At 44.7% G+C, this 25,816-nt stretch overlaps 1 protein-coding gene across 1 annotated transcript in view; it reads right to left on the reverse strand.

Moving 5' to 3' along the window:
• The window catches only part of STC2 (stanniocalcin 2), a 430,822-nt gene that overhangs the window by 173,640 nt on the left and 231,366 nt on the right, over window positions 1-25,816 (reverse strand). The gene's annotated exons all lie outside the window — the stretch shown is intronic.

Here is a 25,816-nt window from a genome sequence, read left to right on the forward strand (position 1 = left end):
GCAGAGGGAACCTCAAGAGCAGTGGGTTCAGGCATTTCCATAAGGAGATATGCCTGGATACTCCTTTGTGAGTTTGCAGAGCCTTTCAAGTCCTCTTTTGTCAATGCCCCTTTTGACAGAACATCTTTATTTGGCTCCAAGGTTAAGGACACTCTATCTAGGTGTGAGAAGACTGGAAAGATCCTGTCTGCCTTGGGCATGCATTTTTCAACCCCTCAGTGAACCTTTTGAAGGAATCATTGAGGAGATTGGAAAATGTGGTTCAAAAAGTCTCAGGGTCTATTCCAGGACATATGTGAAGGAGGATCCCCCAAAGGCAAAGGAGGGACGTCAAATGGATGCCGCCATCCTTGTGGGAAAAATGGCCTGCAGTACCAGGGTTTCAGAGATTCATTCTTTGACAAACCCTACCATAGGTTCATAGGTTGATACTAGGCTATCTGCCCTAGGGCATTTACAAGCCTAGCCAGAGTGTGTTTGGCTTTCGCCACCCTTCTTAGATTAGTTGACTGTGCCTCTGTATAGTAGGTCACAGAAGATAGCCCATTTAAGGTTAGTTTACCGTGCCTCTGTCTAGCAGTGACACAGAAGAGATCCCAGGGGTAAATTTACGATCTCCCATCCAAACGTCAAGATTCTTCTTGAAGAGGGTCATTGAGGGGCTCTGTCTGACATGGATTGGGATTTTGTTCCAGAGTGAGGGGAGCCTCTGGGATATGAATCTGTCCCTCCAGCATGTTCTATTTATTTCTGTGCTGAGGTTTAAGTCACTGGAGCGTGTAGTTCTGATGGATTTGGATTTCTTGAGGTGGAGCATGTCCATTAATTCTGGGTTGGACATGGCTTTACACGTCAGGCACAGATCGCCTCTGAGTAGGCGGTAAGCAACTGAGTAGAGCTGGAGTTTCTTTAGCCTAACTGCGTAGGGCATCTGTTTGAGTCCCTTGATCCTCTTGGTGAGGTACTTTTGGGGTCTTTCTAGTTGTAGCAGGTGTCAGGTAAGGTACATCCCAAATGGGGCATTGTATTCAATTATGGGCCTGATGAGTGATAAGTAGAGGGGCACAATGACCTCTCTTGATCTAGATGTGAACCCCTTCATGATAAGGTGGGCTATATAGAATGTCTTTCTAACCACTTTGGCAATGTGATTGTCAAAGGAGAGATTGCAATCGACTTGGGTCCCCAAATCCCTAATTACTTCTTCCGTACTTAATGGATTACCACCTATGCGGTAATTTGTGGGCACTTTGTTTCTCCCAAAGGGGATGACTATGCACTTTTTGGCATTTAGCTTTAGGCCATGGGTCTGGCACCAGTTATCCGTCTCTGTGAGACCTTTTTGGAGGATGCTTGTGTCAGCCGGCGAGTTGATTATGGCCCCCAGTTTGCAGTCATCTGCAAACTTTGTCAGCCATAGTCCTCCTGTGTTAGCCTGTACCTCAGAGAAATATATATCGAACAAGAGAGGTCCCAGGACTACCAGCGCTCCTAAAAGGAGGCTCGATTGTCCACCTCTGGAGGCAGTTGAGGAACGATTATCCCTGCACCAGAGCGGCTGGCTAGATATAACAAAAGATACTTGGGTACAGAGGATCATTTACACAGGATATATACAACCCTTTTCCCTTCCACCTCCACTTTCAAGAAAAAGTCCCAAAGTTCCACCCAGTCAGAGGGAACAAGCAGCAATTCGAATGCACAAACTGCTAGAAAAAAGAATCATCTAAGAGGTCCCACCAGGCTAGAGAAAAACCGGAACTTACTCAAGGTTCTTTTTAGTGCCAAAGAAAACAGGGACTGGAGAGCAATTCTGGATCTGAATGAACTAAACAAGTCAGTTCAAAGAACCAAGTTTCGAATGGTGATGGTTCAGTCCATCCTCCCTTTTCAGGGCAAGTACAACTGGGTGTGCTGTATAGACTTTCAGGACACTTACTTTCACATAAAGATGAACAGATGGTAGAGAAGGTATTTATGCTTCCGACTGGCAGCCAGTCATTATCAGCTCAGAGTACTGTCCTTTGGACTCATCACAGTCCCCTGGGTGTTTACCAAGTGCATGGCAGTATTAGTAGCTCACCTGAGACTGCAAGGATTCCATGTGTTCCATATCTAGACGACTGGCTCATCACTGCTCTAACCAGGCATCAACTTATATATGCAAGAGACCAGGTTCTCCAGAGGCTGATCTCATCTGGGGATAACCATAAACTATGACACATCTCATATGGAACCCACTCAGAGCTTACAGTTTATAGGAGCAGTTCTCAATAGAAAGACAGCCATTGCTTCCCTTCCATTACTGAGAGTTCAAACTATAAGACTTCAAGTCAAAAAGATAATCTGCACCATCTCAATTTTAGCCCAACTGGTCCTTTAGGCTCTGGGATAGATGGGCAGCAGCAATAACTTTGGTACCTCTAGCCAGGTTTTACATGAGAATTCTGCAATGGATGTTAGCTGCTTAATGGTCGATTCTTTATCAATCTATGTAGTACAAGATGAGAATCACCAACCTTTGCAAGAGAGATCTAAAATGCTGGAGCCATTCAGACCAGGTTCTACAATGTCGTCCATTCATTCACCCTCACACAAGGTTATAGTGACCATAGACGCTTCCCAGCTAGGGTGGGGGAGGGGCATTATCTGGGGAGAACAGTCCAAGGCACCTGGTTCCCCGAGGAGGCGAAATTGCAAATAAATGTCCTAGAGACGAGATCAGTGCTTTTAGCTTAGCAAACATTTCAGAGTGCTCTCCCTTTGGGGACAACTGCAGTACAATCAGACAACATGTTAGTTGTCTGGTACATAAACAAACAGGGCGGAACCAAATCCTTCCCACTGTGTTGAGAAGCTCTCAGAGTGTGGCAGAGGGAGATTTCTTCCAAACGCTTTCTCTTAGCACATACTGGGGAAATCCAGTGTGATAGCAGATACATTGAGCAGGTGCATTCTTCTACCTCACATATGGTCCCTCAACAAGAAAAAAGCAGACAAGGTCTTCCATCATTGGGGTCAGCCCTGCTGCGGTCTATTTGCTTTCCCCCCTAAACAACAAGTACAGCAGCAGCTACTCTGCCCTGATTCCCCCCAAGAGGGGGAATCTCCGAGGGATGCTCTATTTCACAATTGGCCCCCTGGCCTCCTGTACGAATATCCTCCCACTCCATTAATTCTCAAATTCTTTCAGAAAGCCTCCAGGTTGAAGAGCAACGTTGTCCTCATTGCTCCATACTGGCCTCGACAGATTTGGTTTCCCTTTCTTTGGCGTCATCTGATTCAACCACCTTGGTTTCTGGATCCAACACCGGACTGTTTGTCTCCCGACAGACATGATACACCCAGATTTGACATACCTCAGGCTGACTGCCTGGCTTCTCCAATTCCATTGATAGCCAGACAACCATTGCTGTCTTCCCCTGTCCATCATATTTTGATGTCTTCTCATAAACCTTCCACCAGGAAACTATGCTCCAGAAAATGGAAAAGATTTGATCTGATATTGTCAGTTTTCATTTTGTCCTCATCGATGGGTTTGGATCCAATCCGTCGGATCCAACTCTGCTGCTAGAATAGCTCGTGGCAACCAAAAAGCTCTTGAACACCTCCCGTTACCCATAATGCATCTCTTCCTGTTACATCAGATCTCATTTGCCACTTCGCAAAATCATTCCTGTAGCTCTTGGGCAGATAAGTGTTAATTTTCAATAGTTACTGTTCCTATCTGGTTATTTATTCTATTTTTATAAATCTAACTTAAACTCTTTTCCCCTTTCTCTTTTAAATTTCCATTTCTTCAAGTAATAGTTTTAATTAGGCTACTTTCCTTTTCCCTCCTGTTTACCCTTTGGGGTAGTTCTGCTACTATCATTAGTAGCTTTTCTGTTCTTTCCCTTTTACCTTCCAAAAAAAAAAAGATTAATATTTCTTCACCTTCCTCCTCAGAGTTTATCTGTGTGTGTGTGTGTATGTATGTATGTGTGTGTGTGTGTGTGTGTGTGTGTGTGTGTGTGTGTGTGTGTGTGTGTGTGTGTGTGTGCGTGCGTGTGTGTGTGCGTGCGTGTGTGTGTGTGTGTGTGAGAGAGTGTCTGTACATGGGTGTTCTTTGCCTTTCATTTCAATGGCTGACAAATCTGAAAAGCTGGCTGGCTTCAAAAAATGTTCAAAGTGCAGGCTCAAGATTCCCTTTAGTGACTTGCACACTTTATGAATTTACTGTCTGGGCCCCCTCCATTTACAGGAGGAGTGTTCCATTTGTCATTCTTTCAACCACAGGGCCCTGGTTGAAAGGGAAATCAACCTGATTTTGAGAGGTTTGTTGCCATCTTTGTTTGGAAAGGCCATTTCTGGCAGTGACCTTAAATTTTCCAAAGAAAGGAAACATTTGGACTGCACTGAGGAGTCAGTCACAGAAGACACCGACCACGATGAGGGAGAAGGATCCCCTTGGTCACCTCCTGAGGATGTTTCCTTCAGGGACATCTTGAAATCTTGAAGCAGAGAGGTGGCTGGCAGACCAGCAATCCTTCACCTGAGGAGTCGATGTACCTGGTGGCCTTCGGATCCCATCTATCTACCTTCTGGGTGACTGCGCCCATCGACGAGCTCATAGATCTGATCTCTCAAAGGGCATGGAGAGAGCCCAGAATCCACTGAACCAACTCCCAGGAGACCAAACAAAATAATTACAGTGCCAGATGATGAGAAATTTTGGACAAGAGGGGTTGCAGTCGATGCCATGGTCGTGGCAGTAGCCATTAAGAAGGAACTCTCAGAGGAAAGTTCCACTATCCATCCTCCTAATAAGGATTCCAGGATGATGGATAGATGTAAGAAGTGAGTACTCTCTTCGGCGACCTTTGTCCTACGATCACTGAATTATCTTTCCCATTTTACCAGGCTTCAGAGGGATCTGGTCAAAGAGCTCTCAGATACCCTTGATGGTGCTGTAGTTGAATGGTTTCGATAAAAGGTTACTTCCCAGCTGGCAACCCTACATTTTATAGCCAACTCTTCCATGAGGCTCATATCACATGCAGATGAGGGAATGAGTAGAGCGGCGGGTTCAGGCATATCCATGAGGAGGCATGCCTGGATGCGTCTTTGTGACTTTGAGGAGACTTTTAAGTCTTCGTTCGTCAATGCTCCATTTGATGGCACATCTCTTTTTAGTCCCAATGTTAAAGATATGCTATCCAGGTGTGTAAAAAAGGTAAGACCCTCTTTCCCATGGGCATACATATTTCCACCCCACAGACCATATCCAAAGAGTCAGAAAGGTGGTGGCAAAATGTGGTTCAAGAAATCACGAGGGGCACACATGGAGAACGTTCCCCCAGAGGCAGGGGGGAGCAATTTTGGAAGACGCTACCCTCATGGCAGAGCAGGCCCGCAAAACCAAGGGTCCAGAGAATCTTTCTTTGGGAGACCTTTCCAGCATTCCTGAAAGAAGGCCTGATTGTCCACATCTGGAGGCAACTGGGGGTTGACTACCCCTGCACTGGAAAGCCTGTCCAAGCATAACCACCGACGTATGGGTGCAGAGGATAATATCCACAGGTTACAAAATACCCTTTCTGCACTCTCCCCCACCAAACAAGAGAATCCCGGATGTCCCACCCAGTCAAAGGGATCAAGCAGTAGTTCAGATACAGAAACTGCTAGACAAAAGTCATCCAAGAGGTCCCCCCAGACTAGAGATGGTTCAGAACTTACTCACGGTTCTTTTTAGTTCCAAAAAAAACAGGGGACAGGAGATTGATACTGGATCTCTGCAGAGTAAACAAATCGATTCAATGCCAGAAGTTCTGAATGGTCACGGTACAGTCCATACTTCCTTTTTTGGAACAGGGTGATTGGATGTGTTCCACAGACCTTCAGGATGCGTACTACAATATAAAGATGGACAAGTCCTTCAGAAGGCATTTACGCTTCCAGCTGGGAGCCAGTCATTACGAGTTCAGAGCACTGCACTTTGGCCTCACTACCACCCCCAGAGTATTCACCAAATGCATGGCAATGGTCGTGGCTTACTTGAAATGACAAGGATTCTACATGTTTCCCTATTTGGATGACTGGCTCATTTCCAACTCAACCAGGCATCTACTTATCCAAGCAAGGGACTCTGTTCTCCACACATGTACAGAGCTCAGCATAACCATAAATTATGAAAAATCTCAGTTGGAACCTTCCCAAACACTGGAATTTATAGGAGCAGTCTGATATGTCAGAGACTTGTAAAGCTTCCATCCTCCAGGGTATGGACAATATGCCAAGCTTACAAGCTGCTTCAAAACAGGATGATAGCTGCTCGTTATGTCCATCAGGCTCTGGGATCCATGGCGGCAGCTATCACCTTAGTTCCACTAGCAAGATTTCACATGCGAATACTACAATTGTTACTATCTGCGCGGTGGTCAGTTCTTCACCATCCCATGTCCTACCAGATTCTCATCACGGTCACTTGCAAAACAGGTCTTTCCTGATGGATTAATTCCACTTAACTAATGCAAGGCAGAACTTTTGTTCCTCCACAGTCGCAGTTCACGGTGACGACAGACGCTTTCCAGATGAGGGGGCATTATTTAGGGAAGACGTTCCATGGCCCATGGTCTGTCAGCGAGGCCAAGTTACACATAAACATTCTGGAGATAAGGGCAGTGCTTCTAGCACTGCAAGCCTTTCAAGATGCTCTCCCTCGAGGAATGGTGGTGATTCAATCAGACAACATGTCGGTGGTCTGATACATAAACAAACAGGGAGGGACCAGATCATGCCCCCTGTGAAGGGAAGCTCTCAGAATGTGGCAATGGGCGATCTCATCCAACCGCTTTCTTGTTGCAATGCACATTCCAGGAAAGACCAACATGATAGCAGACAAGTTGTGCAGATCCATCCTCATACCTCATGAGTGGTCCCTCAACCAGAAAGTGGAGGAAGACATTTTCCGCAGGTGTGGACAGCCTTGCTATGACCTCTTTGTATCTGCCCTGCACAACATATGCAGCAGCTACTTTGCCCTAATTCCCCCCAGCGGGAGAGTACTGAGGGATGGTCAAGTACAAAATTGGCCTCCAGGTCTACTGTATGCCTTTCCCCAAATCCTTTGATACCCAGATTTCTCCAGAAAGCAATCAGGTTGAAAAGGACAGTAATCCTCATTGCTCCATTTTGGCCTCAAAAAAATTGGCTTTTCTTCCTTTGGCCTTATCTAATGAGAAAACCTTGGACTCTGGATCCCACTCCAGACCTACTGCCACATCAGAAAGCAATGATTCATCCCTGTTTGTCCAAACTCAAGCTGACATCTTGGTTTCTCCAATTCCATTGATAGCCAGACAACCTATGCTCTCCTCCCCAGTTCGCCACATCTTACTAGCCTCCCATAAGCCTTCTATTCAAAACCTTTATAACAGCAAATTGAAGAGATTTGTATCCTGGGCTAATCAACATAACATAGATCCCTTCATTGCACCAATCCACTCTATTTTGGAGTTTTTGGCTCATATTTTTAATAATGGAGCAGCTGCCTCTATGATTAAAGTGCATTTAGCAGCAATCTTTGATTTTCATGTTGGGAAGAGCAACCTGTCACTCATTTCCCACAAACTCTGTAAAGCCTTCCTGAAAGAAACCCTTTTACTAAGACTGACTTATAAGGACCTCTCCTCTCCATTGGACCTAAACTTAGTTCTATGTTTTATTGTTCAGCCCCTTTTGAACCTGCAGCTACATGTGATATAAAATTTTTATCTTGGATGACAATCTTTCTGGTAGCTATTAAGTCTGCTAGAAGGATATTGGAAATTCATACTTTATCTTCCCAACCTCCATACCTGATCTTCCATAAATACAGAATTTCCTTGTAGACCAACTCCTCCTTTTTACCCAGGTTGTTTCAGAGTCCAATATCAATCAGTCTGTTAATTTACCCGCCTTCTTTCCTAACTGCAGTAACAAAGATGAATATGTGATGTTCATAGACAATTACATTTTTATCTGCACAGGACAAAAGATTTTAGAAAGACAAGTCAATTATTTATTTCCTTTGCAGGCCCTAGGAAAGGCCTTCCAGTATCCAAAATTACTCTAGCAAAATGGCTGTCTGATTGCATTGCCTTCATCTACACCAAACAAGGTATAAATCTTCCTAGACCTGTTCGAGCTCCCTCAACCAGAGATGGCCATTTCAGCAGTGTTTCAGACGAATACATCCATGGACAGCATTTGTGCAGTGGCCACATGGGCTAATCATCATACCTTTATCACTCATTACAAATTGAATTTGGTATCCAGGGGAAGGGCCTCCTTTGGTTCATTGGTTCTGAGGAACATCCTTCCATGAGTCCACCCAAAACAAAGGTAGCTGGGGACTGTGTCCCATATGTGAGGATGAAATGAAAATTGACAATATAAAGAAGTTATGTACTTAGCATAATGTTCCATCTGTACTGTTGATTTTGATTTCACCTCACATCCCCACCCTCCAAGCCCCCAGCCTTTTGCCCCTGGTAGAGCGGGAAGTTCAATATTAGTGGATTACTTATTTTTCTCCATACACCAGAAATGGTCCCACCATGATCATTGATACAAAATTCTCTGTATATACTACTTCATAAGATAGCTTTAGCAAACAAGATCTGAGGTAACAGGAAGGGATGCGTTATGGGTAAGGGGAGGTGTCCAAGAGCATTTTGGTTGCCATGAGATATTCTAACGGCTGAGCCGGATCTGATGGATTAGATCCAAACCTATATGCCAGGTGAAATGAAAATCGACAATACAGATGGAATGTAAGTACATAACTTCTTTTTTAGGGGGCTCAAAAACATAACCTTGAACCTTTTACAGCTCCCATACATAATATATTGGATTTTTTATCATATTCTTTGAAGAAGGAGCTAGTTAGCAGCAATAGCAAATGTTCATGTTGGGATAAATGGGTTGTCTGTAGCATCTCATAAGTTAAGAAAGGCATTTTAAAGAGGCATTCTACTTTTAAGGCTTCCCTTTAAAGATCCTACTCCCCCTCGGGACCTAAATCTAGTTCCGTAGTACCCCCATTTGAGCCCACAGCTACCTGTGATCTTAAATTTCTTTCATGGAAGACAATTTTCTTAGTGGCCATTACTTCGGCCAGAAGAATTTCTGAGATCCAAGTATTATCCTCAGAATCCCCGTACTTGATTTTCATAGGGACAGAGTAACTTTACTTACCAATCCATCATTTCTTCCAAATGTGGTGTCAGAATCCAATATTAATCAATCTATTAATCTGCATGTGTTTTTCCCCAAATTTAACACAAAGGTGAATATGCACTACACTTACTACATGTCGACAGACAGTTGTGTTTTTACTTGAACAGGACTAAAGACATCAGAAATTGAATCATCTGTTTGTTTCATTTACAGGACCTGCATTAGGTAAAACAATTACCAAAGTTACTCTATCTAAATGGATAACAAATTGGATTTCTTTTGTCTATAACAAATCAGGTATTATTTTAACAAAAAATATTTGTGCTCATTCCACCAGATCCAAGGCAACTTCTTCAGTATTCCGAACCAGAATGTCCATGGATGATATTTGTACAGCGGCTACTTGGGCTACCCCCCTCATACATTTATTACTCATTATAATTTACATCTGGTCTCTAAAGGAAGAGCATCTTGTGGTGCTGTGGTGCTCAGGAATATCCTTCCTTGAGTCCACCCTGGGAATTAGGTAGTTGGGAACTCTGTCCAATCAGTTGAGGAATGAATGAAAATTGACAACATCAGATAAAGAAGTTATGTACTCACCACAACTTTTCATCTGTGTTGTCCATTTTAATTCTTCCTCAACTCCCCTCCCACCAACCCCCATCCTTAAAACTCCTAGAAGAATGAGTATCACACGATCTACGTGTCTTGTTATTTACATATATAAGATCTCAGATATAGCTTCTCCATAATAATAATACTAATACATTCCATCTTTCACTTTCTTAAGCAGCAAAGAAGATCTGAGGTAATTGGAGTTGGTACTTTATGGGTAAGGGTGAAGCTCGAGAGTTCCTGGTTGCCAAGAGCTTTAGCAACAGCCAAGTTGGATCTGATGGTTCTTCCGCGGTGGTGCAGCGGTAGCATTGTTGCCTCACAGCAAGAGGTTCTCCCGTTCGATTCTCGGCTTGGGTTGGGAGTGCCTTCTGTGTGGAGTCTGCATGTCCTCCCCGCGGTCGAGTGGGCATTCGAAAGACATGCGTTGAATGGGCATGCCTTCATTGAAGGTTGGGCGTCGGGTTGGTAACTCAACACCATAAAAACCAACTGCCAATCATTAGCGGACCGGAGTTCCACTGTGGCAACCCCTAACCGGGAAAAGCCGAAAGACAAACAACAACAACAAGTTGGATCTGACGGATCAGGTCTGAACCCATCAGTTGAGGAAGAATGAAAATGGACAACACAGATGGAACGTTATGGTCAGTACATAACTTCTTTTTACTATACTTAATATGCATAGTTCCACTGAAGTCATGAAAATAAAATCTATTTTATAATTAGAAAGCCCACTTTACACGATAAGAGCATAATTACAGCAAAAAGAAATTGATCTTTAACTTAACTGTAAATTTTATCTGCTTTCTGAACATTTTGTTATAACCAAGAGTGTGACCATAAACTCCCATTATGTTTAATGGCCATGCCTTTGGCTTTGTCAAGCTAAACTGAATACATTCAGTGAACTGTAGTGGTTGACAGACAAGACACAAATAACAGCACTGAAAAATTCCTATTGTATTTTCACTGACCTGAGTACACATTTTCTAAACTGGGTGCAACTAAAACATTAATACTCAGAATGATAATCAGTTCTGTTTATAGGTTCATAACTAGTTAAAAGGTAAACAGTCCTGGAAACCATTGAAGGGCCTAGCCTAAACTCCTCAACTGCCCTAAAGCACTGGTTAAGAGACCTGCTTAGAATCTGAAAGTACGCACATGGAGGTGGTCAGAATCAAATCCTGGACTATAGGGAGCGGCTTATTAAGTGTGTATCATGTTACTAGAATGTTCTAATTGCCAGAATAAATCTTTTCTTTCATTGTTCTCAAATTACACTACAACTAAACACATAAGCACTAGCAGGTACGCAAACCCATTTGATGTTGATGGAAGGTTATGCCCCAGAATCTCTCTCTCTCTCTCTCTAGACTATAACAGACTGTGAATATTTTATATTTGTATATTCAGTTCAATCTAATTACATACCGACTACCATCATTTCTTTTAAACTGCTTTAATATTACGAGCCTTACAAATCAGCTCTGCTTAATTGCCATGAACTATCAACAATAAAACTTGTATGAGTAATCATGTATTTCTTTCTGTCATTTAAAAAGCAGAGAGAAAGGGAAAGGAAATAAAATATTTTTTGTGAGCTATAATCACTGAAGAAAAACATCTTGACTTATTGTTGTATTAAATATCTAGCATTTAAAATGTGTATTATTGTGCTCATTTTACTAAAGCTGCTTCACCAAATCTATACATAAATCAAAAACTTTTAAATACCAAAGCCGCCTGACACAAGACAGTGTAACTCTCGAGTTCTCACTATCATGTAATCACACCACTGGGAATTCAGTTTGACTAATCTCACTGACTCTTGTATGAAGAGTAAGACACTTTTGCAAGTTATTTGTATCTGCCAGCCTATCACATATAAGATTTGAGGCACACCCCTTATTGCTTCATGAGCTTACAGTTTGCTGCCATGTAGACTGTTGTGTGACTCCAGAAAAGAGGGATGTGATATATCAATCTGTTTTAAGAACAGTTGACTCTCTCACACACACACACACACACACACACACACACACACACACACACACACACACACACATACACATAAAAGCCACAGTCAATAATTTTCCTATTTTCCTTCCACTTATTCACAAGATTAATGGCAGGAAAAGTATTATTAATTATATTCAAATAAATTAAAAATAAAAAGATAGTAATGCTGCAACTGTACTTATACCGTAGCACAACATTACTGAATTTGAACATTGTTTCATTCAGATACCTTTTGCATGTTCTTAAATTAGAAAAAAAATACCAGGATTTTTTTTCTCCAGTTTTTTTTGCAACAGAACAGAATATTAAAAAAAAAACAGAAACTTTGAACAAACTTTCAGCATGATAGTCCCTGTGAATCAAAAATTTCTGTGCCCAAGCTAACTGCCCAACATAGATTAATTGATTAGCATGAAGAGAGAAATTCATATTTAGAAAAATGGCATAGCTGCAATGAGAAAGACATTATTACCAAGTGTCTCTATTGAACATTTAATCTGTCAGACCCTATTGTTGTTGATAGCAGTCCATGATATACACTCTCACACACGCGTGCACACACACACACACACACACACACACACACACACACACACACACACACACACACATTCAGCCTCAAGCATACCCCTACAAACATGGGCACACATTCTCACATACACACACACACACACACACACACACACACACACACACACACACACACACACACACACACTCGCACATGGACACACACACACTCACTCACACATGCACGCACCCACACACACACACACACACACACACACACACACACACACACACACACACAAACACACACACTAACATCCCTCAGCATTACGCACACATTCAAGTCATTGAACCACAAGTACCAGTATGACTCAGTCACAGTCCATGTGGCTGTAAATGACTTGAGACGTACCTCCCTGGACTATATGAAGACAGACAGGAACTCTTGGAATATGTGTTCCAGGGTGGTATAAGCCTAGCATTTAGCAGCATTTTAACTTTTCCAAGGATAATGCCACAATATGAACAAAAGATGACTGACTAATAATTGGCTTAGTTTCTGGTGTCATTCTAAGGGGGGTGTAGTATTTGTCAGCATGGAAGGAGATAGTCAACAGACCACACTGCTTTGCCAGAGATGGTCTGTACCTCTCCCCTCTAGGGTTTTGAATATTTGCTAAACCATTCTCCTCCCACATAGTGCCTTTTTTAGGTAATGCCAAACTGAAAGTACTTCCATCACAGCAAATCAAAACCAAGAAAATCTAAAGGTGTTACTGCTCAATGTTAGGAGTGTAAACAAAAAACTCCACTCCCTACAAGCTCTCCTCACCCTAGAGAATGCTAACATCTGTGTGGTCACTGAACATGGTTTAAGGCCACAGACAGCACATCAGCAGTGCAAGGCTATAATGCCTTCCACACATTTAGTCCAGCTACTACACAGAGAGGGACTAAAGGTGGAGGTGTCTCGATTTTTATAAAAAATAAATACACCTCAAGGCTGGTCAAAAAGGACAATACATTTGAGCTTCTCCATGTTCAAAGTACCACAGACAAAATCCCATACCACTTTCTTGCAAGCTGTAGACCCCCTCTATGACCCAGGAAACCCATAACATGTGATGTTAAGTTGTCTATCTCGCCTTCATTCTTGCTGGATGGGTTCGGAGCCGATCCTCGGCTCCGACTCGGCCAATACTAAAGCTCGAGAGCTAATTCCACCAGTTCGAGGCTCCCCCATATCCCACAATGCTAGGCGGTAACTCCTCAGATCTCGTTTGCCGCTTAGCTGACGAGGTGCTTTTCCAACCGGCTCTGCAGGTTAGTTAAATTTCTATAGTTCTAGTCAAACTTGGACCCCCTTTAAGTTAGTTTTTCTATACTATTTAGTTAGTTACTTAGTTTGTTAGCAATCCCTTACAAATATTTTCCCTTTCCAATATATTTTCCAAGGGTTTTTTCCCTTAGGCCCCTTCCCACCCCTCCTAGTAGTTGGAGTGAGTGTGTTTTTTTCTGTCAGGATCTTTGTTAAATTAGTTAGTTTAATTTAAAATTTAGTGTAATCTGTGTGTTTGTGTGAGTGACTGCACTAGTGTTGTCTCTTTAGATATGTCTAAAGAATCGAAGGTCTCAGGCTTTAAGAAGTGTGACTCGTGCTGTCAGAAGATGTCTCTGACAGATGGTCACACTTCTTGTGTGTATTGCCTGGGACCTTTACACCTGCAGGACTCTTGTGCTGTCTGTCACGGTTTCAGCCCTAGAGTCCTGCAGGAACGTAAAAACAAATTGATCTTGAGGGGCTTGTTGAAGCCCGAGGGTCCCCCGACCCAGTCTCTGTCGGGGAAACCCTCTAAGCCCTCCAGGCAGTTGGCACCAGTGTCTGAGCCGTCCTCCGGAGGTTCAAAGACCGTGCATACGGTTCAGACATCGGCTCTGGCCGGAACCGATGATCTTAGACCTGCCACACACACCGTGTCCTCGGCTCCGGCTGGAGCCGAGACAGACAAGTCGAAGTCGGTTCCGATACCCTTGTCAGAACCGACTACTAGAAAGAGATCCAGGTCTCCTTCTATCGGCTCCGTTCATTCGGCTCCAGCGTCACCGCTCTTGTCTGAATGGAGCCATAGGTCACACTCCTCTAGGTCCTCCAGACTATCGGACCATGATTTGCAGAGGGTGGTGAGTAGACTTCTTAAGTCCGAGGCACTGGCCCAGATGTTACGCAGCCCGACTCAACAGTCGATGGCTACCCCCGTTCCATTAGATATTCCTCCTCTGACTCTCTTGAGTTCGGAGCCGGTGCTGCTCGGAGCAGAGACTGTGGGAGCGTCGGAACCGATACCTTTCCTTTCGGCGCCATCGTCTGCTCCAATTTCCTCCTTGGAGGGATCTCGGCGCCGGACTTCCCTCGTCGGCTCCAAGGGGGCGAGTGGCATCGGACCCTTGTCCGACCCCGCTCTCCCTCTCGGTGCTTCGGCGCTGGTTAGTTCGGCTCCGACATCGGCTTCGGAGCCATCCTTGTCGGTGCCGGGGGAGGTTTTTGGCTCTTCGGAGCAGAGACCTCTGGCCCTGCCTGACAGGGGTGCCTTTGAGGTCATGCAGAGCGTGTTAGTTCTACTCCACAGTCGGCTCCATCAGCCCCTCCCTCCTCAGTGCCTGCGGTGATTTCTTCTCACCCCCTTGCTTCGGACCGTAGAGAATCTGCGCCTCAAGTATCCCCAGTGGGAATTTCCTCCTCTTCCGAGGCCTCTCCTGACCTTGCAGGAGAACCCCCTAGGAAGAGACAGTGCAAGAGGAAGCACATTGACTCCCCTGAGTCTGTCACCTCTGACACTGATTTGGAGGATTCTGAGGGTTCCCCTCGTTCCCCCTCTGAAGATGTCTCCTTTGCAGACATACTCGAAATCCTGAAACAGAGGGGGAATTGGCCAGCCCTTAACCCTTCAGAGGACGAATCAGTGTATCTTGAGGCGTTTGGTTCTCAACCTTCCACCTCCTGGATGTCCCCTCCCCTTTGACCCCCTCATGGAAGTGGTGGCGAGGAAGGCTTGGGCGGCTCCTGACTCGGTGGAACCCACCCCTAGGAGGCCAGCCAAATTTATCACTGCCCCCAAAGACAAGGAGTTTTTGTCCAAAGGTGTCTCTGTGGATGCCATGGTGGTGGCTGCAGCCACCAAGAAGGAACTAGCGGATCCTTCGGCACCTGTTCATCCTCCTAATAAGGAATCTAGGACCATGGACAGGTACAGTAAACGGATGTTCTCATCAGCGACCTTTTCTATGCGTTCGCTGAATTACCTGTGTCATTTCACTCGTCTTCAAAGGGACTTGCTCAAGGATATGAGTGAAGTGTTGAAGGACCCATCAGCTGTGGGGTTTCAAGATAGGATGAACTCCCAGCTGGCTACCCTTAACTCAATAGTCAACTCCTCCATGCACCTGATTTCGTACGCGGCTGATGGAGCGAGCAGGGCCGCAGGTACAGGGGTGGCCTTACGCCGCCATGCCTGGATGCGGCTATGTAGTTTTGCGGACCCTTTCAAGGCGTCCTTCACTAACTCTTTTGATGGATCATCTCTCTTTGGTCCACAAGTGAAGGATACTCTGGCAAGGTGCGAGGTAGAAGGTAAGACTCGTTCTGCCGTCGGAGTCTGTTTTTCTACCCCTTCTAGGCCTTACCCCAAGGGTCAGAAGGGGGGGAGATGTGGTTCCGCAAACAACCACAGGGAGTCTTACCGGACGCACAGAGTCGTTTCCCCTCTAGAGGCAGAGGGGGGAACAATAATAATAGACGCCGTCCTAGAGGCAGAGGGGGCCCGCAAAATCAGGGTAGTCGAGAAACTTTCTCTGACAAACCCTTTCAGCACCCCTGAGGGGCTGCCCGACTGTCCACCTTCGGAGGCAGTCGGGGGAAGATTATCTCTGTACCCAAAAGCCTGGCTTTCCCTTTCTCAAGACAAGTGGGTACAGTCTATCATATCCAAAGGCTACAGAATTCCATTCATTCACATCCCAAAACAATCCAGAAACTCCCTTCCAGATGTTCCACCCAGTCAAAGGGAGCAAGCAGCAGTAGAAATTTCAAAGCTGCTAGCAAAAAGAGCCATTCAACCAGTTCCAGCAGACCAACAAGGATCCGGAATCTACTCCAAATTCTTTTTGGTTCCAAAGAAGACAGGGGACTGGAGACCCATTTTGGATCTCAGCAACTTGAACAAGTTTGTCAAGAAAACAAAATTTTGCATGGTCACGCTGCAGTCCATCCTGCCCTTTCTGGGTCAGGACAACTGGATGTGCTCCATAGATCTCCAGGATGCGTACTATCACATCAAAATGAACAGACGATCCAGGAGATTTCTCTGCTTCAGGCTAGGAGCCAATCATTTTCAGTTCAGGGCCCTGCCCTTTGGTCTCACTACAGCCCCCCTTGTGTTCACCAAATGCATGGCAGTGGTCGCCGCTCATTTGAGGGGCCAGGGATTCCAGGTGTTTCCGTACTTAGACGACTGGCTCCTGACTGCCACCACCAGGCATCTACTTCTTTTAGCCAGAGACTACACTTTACGAACCTGTCAGACTCTAGGCATCTCTGTAAATTACGAAAAGTCTGTCTTGTCGCCTTGTCAGTCTATTACCTTTATAGGCGCAAGATTAGACACAGTCAGTCTGTCAGCCAGACTCACGGAACAAAGAGTAGCAGACATTCACAAGCAGGTTTTTCTTCTATTACGACACAACAGGGTCAAGGTCAGACTGGTGTTGAAAGTCCTAGGGATTATGGCGGCTGCTATTCCTCTCCTCCCCTTAGCCCGCTTTCACATGAGGATTCTTCAGTGGATGCTTTTCACTCAGTGGTCCTTTCAACTTCTGCCAATGTCCCACACTATCAGCATAACTCAGTCATGCAGGAATAATCTTTCCTGGTGGGTCACATCTCCCCAACTTCTTCTAGGGAGACCTTTCATTCCCCCGCCCCTGGCTGCAACTCTGACAACGGACGCCTCCCTGATTGGGTGGGTGGGGGGCATTACCAGGGCAGGACAGTCCAGGGCACGTGGCAGCCGATCGAGTGCCACTTGCACATAAATGTTCTAGAGATGAGAGCAGTGCTTTTAGCGTTGCAAGCCCTTCAGGACTCTCTTCCCAAGGCAACTATAGCAATTCAGACGGACAATATGTCCGTAGTGTGGTACATCAACAAGCAAGGCGGGACCAAATCTTACCCCTTATGTTGAGAAGCACTCAGACTGTGGCAATGGGCGATCTCTTCTCAGCGTTTCCTGATAGCAACGCACATTCCCGGCAAGTCCAATGTGATAGCAGACAGATTGAGCAGAGCAATTCTCATGCCTCACGAGTGGTCTCTGAATAAATCAGTGTTGGAAGAAGTTTTTCGAACTTGGGGCCAGCCTTGCTGCGATCTTTTTGCCACTCCCCAAAACAGCAAGTGTCCCGATTTCTTCACCCTCTTTCCCCTACCAGGTCATCCCATCAGAGACGCTCTAGTTCACGATTGGCCTCCAGGACTCCTGTATGCCTTTCCCCCCTTCCCACTGATACCTCAGCTGATTTGGAAAGCCATTGCTCTGAAGGCCTCAATGATCCTCATTGCCCCTTATTGGCCTCGACAGGTTTGGTTTCCCTTTCTTCACCGTTACCTTTTGGTGCAACCATGGCATCTGGACCCAGTTCCAGATCTCTTGACCCATCAATCGGGTCAACTGTACCAATCCCTTTCTTCTCTGAGCCTCACAGCGTGGTTCCTCCAATTCCAACCGTAGCCAGGCTTCCCTTAATATCTCACTCAGTTAGAGATATTTTGATAGCTTCTCATAAGTCTTCTACCCCGGAAGATTTATAGCAGCAAATGGAAACGTTTCTCCTTCTGGGCAGCGTCCAGGGAAACAGATCCCTTTACTGCATCTATTCAGTCCATTCTGGATTTCCTAGCTGAGCTTTTCCAAGCAGGCTCTTCTCCTTCTACTATCAGAGTTCAATTGGCGGCTATATCTAATTTTCATGTGGGTGTGTCAGAGTGTACTATTATGTCTCACAAACTCTGTAAAGCCTTTTTGAAAGGAGTCTTTCTTCTTAAGCCCCCTATCAAGGATCCACCTCATCCATGGGATCTGAACTTGGTTCTAACATCATTGATTCTACCCCCCTTTGAACCTGCGGCTTCATGTTCTGTGAAGTTGTTGTCTTGGAAAACGCTTTTTCTAATAGCCATCACTTCAGCTAGAAGGGTATCGGAACTCCATGCTCTATGCTGTCGTCCCCCGTATTTACTTTTTCACAGAGATAGAGTATCCTTGCGTACCAATCCATCCTTTTTGCCCAAAGTGTCCTCTCAAGCAAATCTGAATCAAATATTGATCTCCCAGTTTTTTCCCCCAACTATGGCAACAGGTCAGAACAGAAACTGCACTGTTTAGATGTTCATCGCCAACTTAGGTATTATTTAGACATGACTAAACAGTTTAGAAAATCAGACCAACTGTTTATTTCATATGCGGAAGGCAAGATGGGCCTTCCAGTCTCTAAAGTGTCACTTTCTAGATGGCTTACTTCTACGATTACCTTTATTTATGAGATCAGGCACCAACAATTGCCCTCGAAACCTAGAGCTCATTCTACTAGGGCCTTAGCCACATCCATAGCTTTTCAGGATAGGCTTCCTATTGATTCTATTTGCTCAGCAGCCACCTGGGCTTCCCCTCATACCTTCATTTCTCATTATAAGTTGGACATAGCCTCCAGAGACCGTGCCAACTTTGGTTCCACTGTTCTCAAGAGTCTGTTCCGATAGGCCACCCGGGACAAGGTGCTAGGGACGCGGTCCCATCCAGCAAGAATGAAGGCGAGATAAACAACTTAACATTAAGAAGTTATGTACCTACCATAACGTTCCATGTTAGTTGTCTTCTCGCCTTCTTTCTTGCGTCCCACCCTCCTTCCCCCTAGCCTGGACAGACCTAGAGGAGATTGTCTTGTGACCTTTCAATCCTTTTCTCCCACGCTCTACCACCTCTATATTTTCCTCTGTTAGGTTTAGGACACCTCACAGTCAGCCCTATAGAGGTGGGTTACCCTTCTCCATGTTATGGAGTTTTTCTTGCTTGGCCTAGCTTTCAAACGAGATCTGAGGAGTTACCGCCTAGCATTGTGGTATATGGGGGAGCCTCGAGCCGGTGGAATTAGCTCTCGAGCTTTAGTATTGGCCGAGTTTCAGCTCCGAACCCATCCAGCAAGAAAGAAGGTGAGAAGAAGACAACTAACATGGAACGTTATGGTAGGTACATAACTTCTTATTTAAACTTATTGGAAACACACACTATCCAACCCAATACCATATTCATGGCCAACTTTGATTACCTTATTATTAACAGAAATCATGTAGGACACCAAACATGCAGGCACAGAGATTCCAGGATTTTGTAAATACAAACTCCCTGGACCAGACTTCAATACACCAACCAGGGGTGCAAACATACTGGATCTGGTCCTCACTAATATAGGAGACTGCTGCACATCCCCTAGTGTAATGTCTTCTATGGTAAAGTCAGAACACAAAATGGTCTCTTTTGAAGTAAAAATAAAACAAGGAAACCCAACTAATCCTGGAATATTCAGGAACTACTCTAAGGCTAACTTCCCACTATTAAGTGATAACCTGTTAAAATTTGAAGCACCATAAACCCTAAGAACACGGTTGCCTATGGAGAACTGTTCACAGAATCCCTGTGCAAGCATGTTAATAGCTGCAGAGAGGCAGCTGTACCCACCAGGAAGAAGTACAGAACCTGCACAAAAAACAAGCCACCATGGTAGAATCACAACATCAGTAGGCTTTATAACAGAAGGAAGAAAATCATGGCAAAAATTACGAGGTGTAGCATCCAGCATGATAAAAACACTCTCATCAAACTAAACAAACAACTCAGAAGACAAAGTCTACCAAAACCAAATATGAGGTAAATTTGGCCTTCCAGGCCAAGGATAACCACAAGGCATTCCTTAGCTATGTCCACAACCTCAAAGGCAATACACAATTGTGTGCAGAGATCATTGTTAATATGGCCAGGAACACTGCATCAATGGGCCCACACAGTATCCCAGGATGCCTTCTCTGTAGCATGAAACATAAAGTACAGTTGTGTACCTACCATAAATGTAGATGTTCGAGTGTATTCGCTGTTGCAGTCATTATAATTGGGTTATCCTGCTGGCAGGCTACCTGCAGTCGGCCTGAGTTCCAAAGTCTAGGTCCAGCGTCGGTTGCTGTCGCCTCTTCCTTGACGTCAGTGCGCCAGGGGTATAAAAGATGCAGTCGACGCCATTTTCTTCAGTTTTTCTTGCCCCAGATGTCAGGTGCCCCTAAAATGGTAGGCTAAATTATGCCAATAAGCATGCATGCACAAAAAAACAACTTTTCCTTCATCTACAAGCAAATACACCACATAAGTTGTATAGAGTAGAAAAGTACAGATAGGTCCCAGCAAAGAAAAAAGGGGGAAGGTGGGAGGGTAACATGGACTGCAACAGTGAATACACTCGAACATCTACATTTATGGTAGGTACACAACTCTACTATGTTCATCGTGTTTCACTGTTGCAATCATTACAATTGGGTTGAATCCCAAAGCTAAGGCTGGAGCTAAACAGGATTAGGAGAGGCTATAAGGCCCTGCAGAACTGCAGTGTCAAAGCCTGCCCTGGATTTAGAGTAGAGAGGTAAGTGATAGTGCTTTGTAAAGGTATGCACTGAACTCCAAGTTACAGCCTCTAAGATGTTTTTGGTTGGTACTCCTCTGAGGAAGGCTGCTGAAGTGGCTGCTGCTCTGATTGAATGTGGCCTAATGCCCTTAGGCACTGATTTGCCATGATGTGAATAGCAGAAATGAATGCAATGGCCTATCCACTTTGAAATAGTCTGTTTTGAAATAGGCTTTCCTTGTGATGCTGCAGCATATGCCACTAGAAGTTGATCAGTCTTTCTGAAAGCTTTAGTTCTGTCCAAGTAGAAGCATAGCTGTCTGTGAATGTCCAAAGAATGCAGAATTCTCTCACCCTTATTCTGTGGATTTGGATAAAAAGTAGGCAAATTAATTGTTTGGTTAAGGGCCACACTGGACACTACCTTAGGCATAAATGTAGGGTTTGTCCTCAGCGAAACCCTGTCAGGATGCAAAATGGTAAAAGGTTCCACAGCCATGAGTGCCTGTAACTCTGAGACTCTTCTAGCGGAGGTTATTGCTAGGAGCAGAGCTGTTTTCCAGGATAAGAATTTTATGTCAACTGCAGAGGCTGGCTCAAACGGAGGCAGTGTGAGGTTTTCCAAGACATAGTTGAGGTCCCATGCAGGTATTGGTGCTCTCCTTGGAGGTCTTATGTTTTTGTCCCCTCTGAGGTACTGCCTTAGTAACAGATGAGAAAAAATAGGTGGTTCTGTGTTGTAATGAGCTGAAATGGCAGAGGCATGAATTTTAATTGATGAAAAGAAAAGGCCTTTCTCCAGCATTTCAGTTAAGTATTGCAAAAATCTGAGGAATATTTGGAACAATTGTGTCAGTACCTTGTGCTTGGTTCCAAGCACATAATCTCTTCCATTTGTCTGCATAAGATTTTCTGGAGCTAGGCCTCCTGGCCTCCAAAATAACATCCATCACTGCTTTAGAGAGAGGTGTGTCTTGAGAGGCTATATTATCTGCCATGCCGCCAGGTTTAAAGTTTTGAGTTGGCTGTACAGTATTTGATTGTCTTGTTGGGTCAATAAGTGAGGAATTTGAGGTAATGTCCAGGCTGGGCAGTGAGACAAGCTCTTTAGGATTGGGTACCAGTGCTGGCGGGGCCAGTCTGGGGCAATCAGTATCATTTTTGGTTTCTCTTGTCTGACCTTGATGAGTACCTTGGGGAGGAGAGGCAGACGAGGAAAGGCATATACTGTTTAGATTTTTCCAGCTGAAAGATAGAACATCCACTTTCCATGCTTGCTTGTGATAAGTCCTTGTGCAGAATCTTTGTAGTTGGTAGTTGTGAGGGGAGGCAAATAGGTCTATGTCCGGGCATCCCCAGGTCATTGTTAACATGCTGAAGACTTGTGGATCCAATTTCCACTCGTGGGGATCCATTAGGTTTCTGCTTATTTTGTCTGCCAGAGTATTTTTCCTTCCTGGCAGGAATTGTGCTTGCAGATGTACTTGGTAAGTCAGTGCTGTGTGCCACAAGTTCATGGCAAGCCTGCAGAGGGGGTAGGAATGTGTGCCTCCCTGCTTGTTTATGTACCACATGACTGTAGTATTGTCCGTCTTTATTAGTAGTTGTCCTGGATGAAGTTGATCCTTGAAGGCTGTTAGGGCATTCTGAACAGCTAGCATCTCTTTTTGATTGATATGTAGATGCATTTGACTTGCGGACCATGTGCCCTGAATACATCTTCCTGCCATATGGGCCCCCCAGGCATAATGTGATGTATCTGTTGTCAATGTTTGCCTGGCTGTGGGTAAGGTGAATGGCTGTCTCGTATTGTGGTGACAGGCTTTTGCCCAACATCGAAACTCCTGTTGCAGGCAGGGAATGAGGGTAATTATTGTTTCCAGGCTGTGGCAATGTTGAGTCCAAACACTTTTTAGATACCATTGAAGTTTCCTCATATGCAGTCTTGCATATGGAATTAGCAGAATGCAGGATGCCATGAAACCCAAGGCCTGCAGAATTTTTCTTGCAGATAACTGGGTCTTTGTTGCCAACATTTTGAAATAAGTAGTCAGTTGTCTGTGTCTGTCTGGCGTGAGATAAGCCATCTGGGCAGTTGTACTTAAGCTTGCACCCAGGAATATTATCTCTTGAGAGGGTACGAGTTTTGATTTCTTCTCGTTTACTGTGTACCCTAGACTTGTCAGTAATCTTTTTACAAACACCAGATGCTGTAGTAGAATGTCCTTGTTCTCCGCTTGAATAAGGCAGTCGTCCAAGTAAGGATATATTTGTATTCCTCTTTGTCTGCAAAATGCAATTACTGGTGCCAGGCACTTTGTGAAGACCCTGGGCGCAGTAGATAAGCCAAAGGGCAGTGCAGAGAATTGGTAGTGCATTGAGCCAGCTTTGAATCTGAGGTATCTTCTGCATGTTTGTCTGATTGGGACAGGTATGCCTCTTTTAGATCTAAAGTCACAAGCCAAGCCTTCTTGCCCAACATGGGCAGAAGCTGCTGTAGAGTCAACATTTTGAATTTTGGAATATCCAGATATGTGTTTAGAATAGATAGGTCCAGTATTGGTCTCCAGGCTTTGTCTTTTCTGGGTACCAAGAACAGTCTTGAATAGAATCCTTGACCCAGCTCTTGTTCTGATACTTGTTGAATGGCCCTCATGTCCATGAGGGATGAAACTTGTTTTTGTGCCTCTGCACATTGATTGCGTGGCAGGTCTGGCATACCGTTTTGCCTTGGCAGGGTGTGAAAGTGGAACCTGTAGCCTTGTGAAACTATATTTAGAACCCATTTGTCTTGGGTGATCATGTACCAATTTTGTGAAAAAAGTGCTAGCTTTCCCCCCAAAGGGGCTGCCAAAAGATAAGTGCTTGGTGCTGGAAGTGGAAAGTCATTGAGACTGTTTCCTGTATGGCTGTGATTTTTCCTCTCTGCTCTTGGAGGTAGAAGCACCCCATTGTTTAGGCCTGTATGAGCCTTGGGGCTGTGATCTGCCTCTGGGGCATCTGTATCTGCCCCTTTGTGGTCTGACACTGGAAAGGACCAATTTTTTGTAGGCCAGTTCCTGCTAAATCTGGGAGGCTGTACCTGCAAGAAATTCTTGACTGTTTGCATAGATTTAGCTTTGTCCTCCATTTTCTTCAACACCTCTTCTGCTTTAGCACCAAACAAAGTATCATGCTGTAAAGGAGCATCTAATAGTTTTGCTTTAACATGATCCGGCAAATTTTGTTCTTTTAACCAAGCATGCCTCCTAATGACAGAACCTGTAACAGCAGCCCTGCAGGAGGCCTCAAGAGAATCAAAACCACGTTGCAAAGTATGCTTTCCAACTTGTTCAGCTGCATGCAATAAATCCTGCATTTCTTTATTGTCTGCACATTCTGCATTTGCTGGCATTTTCTGTTTAAGCAAAGATATAAGATATTGCTGATACTTAAGCATATGAAATTGGCAATTTAGGGCTCTTACAGCCAAGGTATCAGAGGTATAAATCTTTTTGCCCCATCTGTCTAGGGCCCTAGAATCCCTATCAGAGGGGATAGGGTTTTTTGCAGTAGAAGCCTTGACCCCTTTGGGACCCTGAGAGATGGTTTCTGGGTCAGCTGTAGGGTTCTTATAGAGATATTTATGTGAACCAGGAACCCTGTACTATCTGTCTGGCTTAACAGGGGCTAGTGGTAAGGAATCTGGAGAAAAACTGGACTCTGAAAATACATCGTCTACAATGTCTAAAACAGGCGGGATAGCAAGGGGCCTGTGATGGGGCAATAAAAGGAAATCTCTGAGCCTTTTCTTGGATTCTGAGTAGTCTTGGCTCTCCCAGTGGAAATGCTCCCTCATAGTATGCAGTGTTTCCCTAAAAGAATAATCCTCAGGAGGAGAGGCTGAAGGGATAGATTCTTCAGCATCAGAATCCTCATAGGGAGGAACAGAGTAATCCTGTTCAGAGGAGGAATCAGAGGAAATAGAAACCTGGTCTGAAGTTTCATATTCTAACTCTTGCCTAGGCCTCTTTTCAGGAGGGGGATGGGAACCCCTGATCAAAGTAATAAGGTCTTCGGCCATTTTAAGCATCTGTTTTTTAGGCATGGAGGCCTGTCCAGGTGAATGCTGTACTTGTTTCTTTGTCTTTAGAGCTGCTTTAGTCTTTGTCTTTGTAGCTGAAGTAGGTTTCACATATAATTGTGTAGGCCTGAAAACACCCTCAGAAGCCGATGCCTGCTCAGCAGCTCCGGACCCATCTGAGGGAATAGTTTCCGAGTGTCCAATACCTTGAGTTTCCAGAGGCCCAGTCGGCTCCACGTGGGAGTCAGAAGCGGCCTGTGGCTCTGAGGTAGCGGGCGTCAGGGGCTGTGAAAGTGCCTCACTGAGAACCGGCGACAGGCCTAGAAGAAGCCTCGTCGTCAGTTTTGGATCTCGGATGCCTGTCCTTTTCTTTTTCTTTTCGTTTCTTGTAAACTCCGGTAGTCGGCTGATCTGACGGCATTATATAATTAAATCTTCTGCCAAAGTAATGGAATGCAAAATTGTACCGACGCTTAATAGTGCGTTGGTTAAATCTAGCACAAAACCGACAACTAGCAACGTTATGGTCAGGGCCTAGGCAAGGAATATAGTAAGAATGAAAATCCTTATGAGGTGTTTGCTTCCCACAAGAAATACAGTTATTAACTTTTTCTGACATCGGTCTGGAGCAAGAAAAAAGTTTCCCCAATGGGGTACTTAGCTTTAATGAAGACTTCGGAT

The sequence above is a fragment of the Protopterus annectens genome, chromosome 4.part0 (genome assembly GCF_019279795.1).
Source record: "Protopterus annectens isolate FY-2018-M chromosome 4.part0, PAN1.0, whole genome shotgun sequence".
Classification (NCBI taxonomy): Eukaryota; Metazoa; Chordata; order Ceratodontiformes; family Protopteridae; genus Protopterus; species Protopterus annectens.